The sequence below is a fragment of the Bubalus kerabau genome, chromosome 7, assembly GCF_029407905.1.
Source record: "Bubalus kerabau isolate K-KA32 ecotype Philippines breed swamp buffalo chromosome 7, PCC_UOA_SB_1v2, whole genome shotgun sequence".
Classification (NCBI taxonomy): domain Eukaryota; kingdom Metazoa; phylum Chordata; class Mammalia; order Artiodactyla; family Bovidae; genus Bubalus; species Bubalus kerabau.
This window is the reverse complement of record NC_073630.1, coordinates 108,376,290-108,384,945: the sequence shown is the minus strand read 5'-3', so window position 1 is coordinate 108,384,945 and position 8,656 is coordinate 108,376,290.

The window sequence follows — 8,656 nt, the reverse complement described above, 5'->3', positions numbered from 1 at the left end:
CTATAGCCCACCAGGCTCCTCTGTCCATGGGATTCTCCAGGCAAGAATACTGGAGTGGCAGTTATTAAAAAGAACGCATTTGAGTCCATTCTAATGAGGTGGATGAAACTGGAGCCTATTATACAGAGTGAAGTAAGTCAGAAAGAAAAACACCAATACAATATATTAACGCTTATATATGGAATTTAGAAAGATGGTAATGACAACCCTATAAGTGAGACAGCAAAAGAGACATAGACTGTAAAGAACAGACTTTTGGACTCTGTGGGAGAAGGCGAGGGTGGGATGTTTTGAGAGAATAGCATTGAAACATGCATATTACCATATGTGAAAGAGATGACTAGTCCAAGTTCGATGCATGAAACAGGGCACTCAAAGCTGGTGCACTGGGACAACCCAGGGGGATGGGATGGGGAGGGAGGTGGGAGAAGAGTTTGGGACGGGGGACACATGTACACTCGTGGTTGATTCATGTCAATGTATGGCAAAAACCACCACGATATTGTAAAGTAATTAACCTCCAATTACAATAAATAAATTAATTAATTAAAAAAAAGAATACTGGAGTGGGCTGCTGTGCCCTCCTCCAGAGGGTTTTCCAACCCAAAGATTGAACCCACATCTTTTTCTCCTCCTGCATTGCAGGCAGATTCTTTTACCACTGAGCCACAGGAGATCAAGGTGAAGTGAATTAAAAAGCAACAACCTGAGCACATTTCCTTGTCTTTGGGTGGCTGCCAGGAAATCCTTCAATAATAAGCAGTGCTGCATTTTAGGAACTGGATTACAAAAGTTTCTGAAATGTATACCCAAGGCCCAGATAATTCCTGGGATGCTTTCACTCTGAAGGAATGTAAACCTCAGTTATCACTGCTGACTGATGGCCATTTTCTACATACTGTGCTCCTTTTTCCTACTCTTTCTTCTCCTCCAACAGCTAATTAGTTTCAAGGGCAGTTTGCTACTCTCTCTTGCGAGTTCTTTTTTTATTATTATTTTATCCAAGTATAATTTTGTTAATTTCTGCTATACAAAGTGATTCAGTTATAGACATATATATAGATAGATATTTTTATATTCTGTTCCATTATGGTTTATTACAAGATACTGAGTATAGTTCCCTATTCTATTCAGTAGGACCTTCTTGTTTATCCATCCTCTGTGTAATAGTTTGCATCTGCTGATCCCAAACTCCTAATCCTTCCCTCCCCCTTGGCAACAAGTCTGTTCTCTATGTCTGTGAGACTGTTTCATAGATAAGTTCTTTTGTGTCATATTTCAGATTCCTCGTACAAATGATATCATATTATCCTGGCAGTTCTTGATCTGATTGTGTACAGATCTGAGTATTGTGCAAATGCAGAAAATGATTTCACGTTATTAGCACTTTTGCAAATCAACGAGGCTTAAACTGTGAGGATTTTTGCCTAACAGTCCTCAGTTGCCTGACGTCGCCCCTGGGTGTGAAGGTGCAATGCTGTTGTCGGCAAATTTCTCCGAGAGAGACAAGACTGATGACTTAGATTTTAGACGCCTCAGGAAGGAAAGATAAGGCTTCTGTTCAGATCTCTGCTGCTGGCTCCAGTCCAGACAGTCATGTTTTATGGAAGAGCTCACTCAGAGCTCCATGAGAATGAGTGCCCGCCCGCAAGAGGTATGTCTGTTGTGTGTGGGTGGGGTGGGAGGTGGGGTGGGGGAGGGTATGTGTGTGTGTGAGACAGAGACAGACAGACAGACAGAAACAGAGACACAATTACAAGAGAGAGTTACTGAGGTTTTGAAGGTGACCAAACAGTAAGAATCACACACAAAAAACCGTGGGAATCGGGCTTTCAAGGCTGCGAATATGAATGTTTGAATAGTATTTATTTTATGAAGAGTGGGCATGGACCAACTGGGATTGCTGACTTTTCTTAGTCTTTCCAGTAAGTAGTATCCAGTCTCTATAAACATCCAAGATATATTTACCGTGTATGTGTGCTAAGTTGCTTCAGTCATGTCCAACTGTTTGCAACCCTGTGAACTATAGAGCCCACCAGACTGCTTTGCCCGTGGGATTCTCCAGGCAAGAATACTGGAGTGGCTTGCCATGCCCTCCTCCAGGGGATCATTCCAACCCAGGGATAGAACCCAAGTGGGTTCTTTATCACTAGCACCACCTGGGAAGCCCATGTACCTACTAAGTGTCAGGTATGGTGCTGGGTCGGGGGGATGAAATGATGAAACAAAGTGACACAGTCCCTGCTTTCCTGGAGTGAACAGTCTAGTGGGAAAGACAAAGAATAAGCAAATAAGTACACAAATGGACATACGACCAAGTACTATAGTGTTATAGAATGTTTTGCAGAGACTGATGGTGTGATGGTCAATAAGGGCTTTGTAGACCAAGAAGAGAACTTCAAATTTCATTCAAAGTGGGAAGCTGTAGAAACTTTTTCAATAAGAAGAAGGACAAGATCAAATTGATATTTTACAGCAGATTATTCTGGCTGCTGAGTAGAAATTGGATGGGAGAGGGCCAGAGTGAAAGCTGGGAGGCAACCACAGTGCCAGCTGCAAGTCAAGGTCATGATGACATTGACCAAGATATTGGTAACAGGTATGGAGAAAATTCATAAAGACAGAAAGACAATTAGAGGTGATCAGGGTCAGGAGAAGGCAATGGCACCCCACTCCAGTATTCTTGCCTGGAAAATCCCATGGATGGAGGAGCCTGGTAGGCTGCAGTCCATAGGGTCACTAGGAGTCAGACACGACTGAGCAACTTCACTTTCACTTTTCACTTTTGTGCATTGGAGAAGGAAATGGCAACCCACTCCAGTGTTCTTGCCTGGAGAATCCCAGGGACGGGGGAACCTGGTAGGCTGCCATCTATGGGGTCATACAGAGTCGGACACGACTGAAGTGACTTAGCAGCAGCAGCATGGAGAGAAGAGCACAAGTTCAATGTACTAACCAGGAGTCTCTAGGATCCTGGATTTATTTATATATTTACAGATATAACATTGGAAGGATGGATGGTGAAGCTGAAGCTCCAATACTTTGGCCACCTGATGTGAACAGCTGACTCATTGGTAAAGACTCTGATGCTGGGAAAGATTGAGGGCAGGAGGAAAAGGGGGCAGCAGAGGATGAGACAATTGGATGGCATCACCATTTCAATGGTCAGGAACTTGAGCCAACTCCAGGAGACGGTGAGGGAAGCCTGGCGTGCTGCAGTTCATGAGGTCACAAAGTCAGACATGACTTGCAACTGAACAACAACAACAAAAAATATATAACATATTTATTTAAAAAAGGATTTATTGTAAGGAATTGGCTGACACAATTGTGGAGTCCAAGAAGTCCCATGATGTGTCAGTTATAGACTGGAGACCCAGGAAAGTTGATGGTATATTTCCAGTCTGAGTACAGAAGTCTGAGAACTGGAAATTTAACAGTAGAAGTTCTGGTCTGAGCATTAACAGCGCCGATGGTGTGAGCTCCTGTCCCAGGACAGCAGAACATGGATGTCTCAGCTCGGCAGTCAGGCAGAAAGAACGCTCTCTCACTCAACCTTTTGTTCTATTCAGGCCTCTGTGGATTGACTGAGGCCCACCAGCATTGTGGAGGGCAATCTCTTTATTTCATCCACCAAGTCAAATGTTAATCTCTCTGGAAACACCCTCACAAACACGCCTAGAATAACGTTTAACATGATATTCAGCCCACTCTCTGGCCTAGTTAAAGTGAAAAGTAAAAGTGAAATAGTTCAATTGTGTTGGACTCTTTGCGACCCCATGGACTGTAGCCTACCAGGCTCCTCCCTCCATGGGATTCTCCAGGCAAGAGTACTGGAGTGGGTTGCCATTTCCTTCTCCAGGGGATCTTCCTGACCCAGGGATCGAACCCTCGTCTCCCACATTCCAGGCAGACGCTTTAACCTCTGAGCCACCAGGGAAGCCCCATTAAGCCTAGTTAAGATGACATGTAAAATACTTTGGAGGCAGAAAGTACTGGTTTTGCTGATTAATTGCAAAGGTAGGAGAAAGGTGAGGGGAAAAAATTAGGGTACCCAAGCCCATGTTTTTGGAAGAAGCAGATACTGAATGATGGGGTGACTTTACTGAGGCAGGAAAGACCAATGGACAAGAAAGACAAGACCTACCTTTAGAGAAGTCAATTTTGTGATACTTGAGGTGACTCTAAGAGAGTACATGGGGCTTCCCCAGTGGCCCAGATGGTAAAGAACCTGCCCCCAGTGCAGGAAACCCAGGTTTGATCCCCGGGTTGGGAAAATCCCCTTGAGAAGGGAATGGCTACCCACTCCACTATTCTTACCTAGAAAATTCCATGGACAGAGGAGCCTGGTAGGCTACAGTCCATGGAGTTGCAAAGAGTCAGACACAAAACTAACGCACACACAAGAGAATATATAGCAACAAGGTAGTTGAAAAATTAGCCTAAGCTTCTTGGGAAAGTCTGAATGGGAGTTGTGAATTTGGGGGTTATTTCTCTAGGTGGGTTAAATCAGTTGAAGAAAGAACCTAGGCTCTAACAATTAACAAGTATATGAGGGGAAAAAAACCCTTCTGATGGGGGAAGTCTTGGGAAAGAAGGACCAGTGATTGCCAGAATCTCACTTGGGACAAAAAGAGCCAATGGTGGGGTAAGGATCAGGGGACCAAATTCTCACCTTGATCTCCGAAGCCCTTATTTAGCATCAGCAGCATTAGTCTCTGCAAAGCATCCTATAACTTTACAGTTCCCAACCATTAGCTCCATTCTCCATGAAAGGGGCAAAGGTTGGATGCCATGTTCTGAGAAGGTTCTGAACTAATATTGAGATGGTGAAATTGGAGAAGTCAACAGATGCAGAGAAGATGGGATTGACCTGTTGGCTATAGAGAAACAAGGGCTTTTTTGGTGGCTCAGACAGTAAAGAATCTGACTGCAATGCAGGAGACCCCGGTTTGATCGCTGGGTCAGGAAGATCCTCTGGAGGAGGGAATGGTTACCCACTCCAGTGTTCTTGCCTTGAAAACTCCATGGACAGAGGAGAACTGGTGGGGTACAGTCCGTGTTGGGTCACAAAGAGCTGGACATAACTAAGTGACTAACACACCCAACAGAGAAAGAAGGAGAAAGAGCCCAGGCTGGTGGGCAAACACCTGGCTTGGCAATGGGCTGGTTCACAGTGGAGGAGCCATGTCCCCATTTTGTTAGTTTTGAAATTCAAAGCCAAGGGACTTTCAGAAATTGATAACTTCCTATTACTAGGTCCCAATCTTTCTGCCCAGAAAAGGATTCTTCTTTATGTGACCCTGATTATTCCACAACTAGGGTGATGACAGACACGGTCTGCCTGCATGTCCCTGGCAGCCTCCCGTGACTCACACCGTTCTGACCCTACTACATTTTCAATTCCACTTCCCGATTTCCAACTACGCCACCATTCACTTCAGTCTCCATGCCTTTGGATCCACTCTATCTTCTGCCTCCTTTTCATCTCATCAAGTTCCTAGTTATGTCTCAAGACCTTGTTCAAATTCTGAATCCTCTAAGAAACCTTTCTGCCTCATCTCAGGGAGCATTATTTGTAATGTCCTTGGTTTTGCATATGCCCTCTCTGCTAAAAAGGAAGAATTCTTTACTTTGCATCTCAGTATTTGCTGAGTTCATAGTAAGCACTCAGTCAGTATGGAAGAAATGAACAAACAAATAAATGCCTGGAATGTGTAAATTAGTCTTTGTCTTCACTGGTTTACTGTGCTACCTAGAATTAGCTAAGACTTAGCAGAGCTGTGGGCTTCCCTAGTGGCTCAGCTGGAAAAGAATCTGCCTGCAGTGTGGGAAACCTAGGTTCTATCCCTGGCTTGGGAAGATCCCTTGGAGAAGTGAATGGCAACCCACTCCAGTATTCTGGCCTGGAGAACTCCATGGGGTCGCAATGAGTTAGACACAACTGAGTGACTTTCACTCAGTAGCAGAACTGTGAAATGAACACTTCCAGTGCCTATTTATCTGGAATCTCTTTGCCACTCTTTATCAGCTGTCTGGGAAAATCACTTAACCTTTGACCCAAGGGTATTTCTTACATTGTAAATTGGGTTTGAGAACACCCAACCTGCAGCAGCATCATTGTGAAGGTTCAGTGGGCTAGTGTGTGCTGTGTGCCTGGCACCCATGTTTAGCCTCTGGCAGGAAGTGGTAGATGGTGGTAACAAAGGGTTAGTTTGCTGCATAATTGTCCTTTGTGACAACATTATCAGTTGAAAGACTGACTATTGTGGGTTGAATTTTGTCTCCCCAGAAGACACCCTGACATCCTAACCCCTCAGATCTATGAATGAGACCTTATTTGGAAATAGCACAGTTTATCCTAAACTAATAATTGGCATCCTTGTAAGAAGAGGACATTTTTGTTTCTTTTGCTTTTTTTTTTCGGCTTTATAGAGGTATGATTTTCAGATAAAACTGTCTATATTTAAAATCTACAGGGTGATGATCTGATGGAAGTTATACTTTGTGAAAGAATTCCTACAGCCTAGTTAATGATCACATCTATCATTTCCCATAGTTACTTATTTCACTTGTGTATGGTGAGGAACGCTTAGAATGACCAAATCTGCTACCAAATTTCAAGTCCACAGCACAATTATTAACTACAGTCTCCATGCTGTACATGACATTCTCAGAGATTATTCTCTTATAACTGAAGTTTTCTGTTCTTTGACCAGTGTAGCACCATCTTCCCCACTCCCCAGGGCCTGGTAAGGACCATTCCACTGTTTTTATGAGTTCAAGTTTTTTTGTTTTGTTTTTTTCAGTTTCCGTATATAAGATTCTACAATATTTGTCTCTGACTGGCTAATTTCACTTAGCATAATGTCCTCTCAGTTCATGCATATTATTGCAAATGGCAGGATTTCCTTCTTTCTCGTGGATGAATAATAATCCATTATATATGGCCATAAAATTCTTTATCTGTTCATCCATCAATGAGCATTTAGATTGTTACCATATCTTGGCTTTTGTGAGTAATATTTCAGCGAAGGTGGGTGTGCAGATATCTCTTTGGGTTCCTAATTTTCTTTCTTTCAGAGATATCCTCAGAAGTAGGATAGCTGGATCACACAGTAGTTCTATTTTTAATTTTTTGAAGACCCTCCATACTGTTTTCCATAATGACTGTACCAATCTACACTCCTGCCAACTGTGTTCAAGGATTCTCTTTTCTCTGCATCCTTGCAAAGCTTGTTATCTGTCGTCATTTTTATAAAACCCACCCTAACAGATGTGAGGTGGTGCTTTATCAAAAACCACCAAATGGTTTTGATTTCCATTTCTCTCATGATTCATGATGAGACATGATCATCATTCAGATGATCTTTTGCCCCTTTAAAAATCAGATTGAAAGTGAAAGTGAAGGTTGCTCAGTTGTGTCCAACTCTGCGACCCCATGGACTATAGTCCATGGAATTCTCCAGGCCAGAATACTGGAGTGGGGAGCCTTTCCCTTCTCCAGGGGATCTTCTCAACCAAAGGATCGAACCCAGGTCTCCCTCATTGCAGGAGGATTCTTTACCAGCTGAGCCATTACTTGGAATTTTTTTGCTATGAGTTGAAAATTTTCTTATATACTCTGGGTATTAACTCCTTATCAAATATGTGGCTTGCAAGGATTTTCTCTCATTCGTAAGTTTCCCTTTCATTTTGTTGCTGGCTTCCTTTGTTGTGCAGAGGCTTCTAAGTTTGATATGGCATCACTTGTTTACTTTGCTCTTGTTGCACGCATGCTAGATTGCTTTAGTTGTGTTCAACACTGAGTGACCCTATGGACTGTAGCCTTCCAGACTCCTCTGTCCATAGCATTCTCCAGACAAGAATACTGGAGTGGGTTGCCATGCCCTCCTCCAGGGGATCTTCCTGACTCAGGGATCGAACTCAAGTCTGCTGCATTGCAGACAGATTTGTTACCATCTGAGCCACCAGGGAAACCCATACCTGTGCTTTAAGTGCGATAACCAAAAAATCATTGCTGAGACCAAGGTTAGGGAGCTTTTCCCTCGTGTTTTCTTCCAGTAGTTGTATGATTTCAGGTCTTACACTTCAGTTTTTGATCCATTTTCATGTGTAGTGTAAGATAGGGGACTAGTCTCATCCTTTCCTTGTGACCAATTTTCCCAGCACCATTTATTTTGAAGAGACTGTCTTTTCCCCACAATGTGCTCTTGGTGGCCCTGTCAAAGTTATGCACGGGTGTATATCTGGGCTTTCGATTCTCTTCCATGGTTCTATGTGTTCTGACCCATGCGCCTGTACCATACTGTTTTGACTATAGCTTTTAGTATAATTTGAAATTAGGTTGGGTGATGCTTTGAGCTTTGTTCTTTCTCAAGATTGTTTTGGCTTGAGAAAACAAGCCAAACTACATATGGCTTGTAGTTCCATATGACTTTTATTATAACGTTGCCTTTTCTGTTTCTGTGAAAAATGCCAGTGGAATTTTGATAGGGATTGTCTTGAATCTGCAGATCACTTTGGGTGTATGGACAAGATTTTTATTTTAATGGTATTAATTCTTCCAATCCATGAAAATGGGATAACTTTTCATTTATTAATGTCTTCCTCCATTTCCTTCATCAATTCTTATTGTTTTCAGTGTGCAGGTCTT